We start from the raw sequence: 638 nt of genomic DNA, 5'->3' as shown, positions 1-638 counted from the left end.
CAATTCCAAACTCTTCAACAACAATTGGAGGAGTTGAGGATCCATTATGATAGAAGGCTGGATGAGCAAAATCATGGCAATCAAAACCATTAAAGAAGAAGAAGGAGGCATAGGAGAGAGGAGAGGCCGAGATATGAGGATAGACACAATTCTTCAAGTGTCTATGATAGTGAAAGGAGACATGGCAGTCGTGGCCAAGATGGAACAAACCGTGGCCACAGAAGGAGACATGGAGAGCACAACCATGGCAGCCCTAGCCGTGGTCATGCTAGTCCAATCCGTGGACATATAAGGCAAAGAGAGGGTGCAAATAGAAGCCCAAACCGTGAGCATAGAGGAGATCTGGATGGTGTTAAGATCAAAGTCCCTACTTTCTTGGGGATGAGTGATCCAGAGGCATATTTATCATGGGAATTGAAGATGGAACAAGTCTTCAATTGTCACAACTATTCAGAGGCAAAGAAAGTCAAGGTGGCAGCCCTTGAATTTCAAGAGTATGCAATGGTTTGGTGGGATCAACACCAAAAGGATAGAGTGAGATGTGGGGATGTAGCCATTGATACATGGGCTGAAATGAAGAGAGCAATGAGAAGGAGGTTTGTACCTCATTCTTATAATAGAGATGTGCATAACAAGCT

Source organism: Lupinus angustifolius, chromosome LG12 (genome assembly GCF_001865875.1).
Source record: "Lupinus angustifolius cultivar Tanjil chromosome LG12, LupAngTanjil_v1.0, whole genome shotgun sequence".
NCBI classification, from domain to species: Eukaryota; Viridiplantae; Streptophyta; class Magnoliopsida; order Fabales; family Fabaceae; genus Lupinus; species Lupinus angustifolius.
This window is presented reverse-complemented; position numbering follows the sequence as displayed.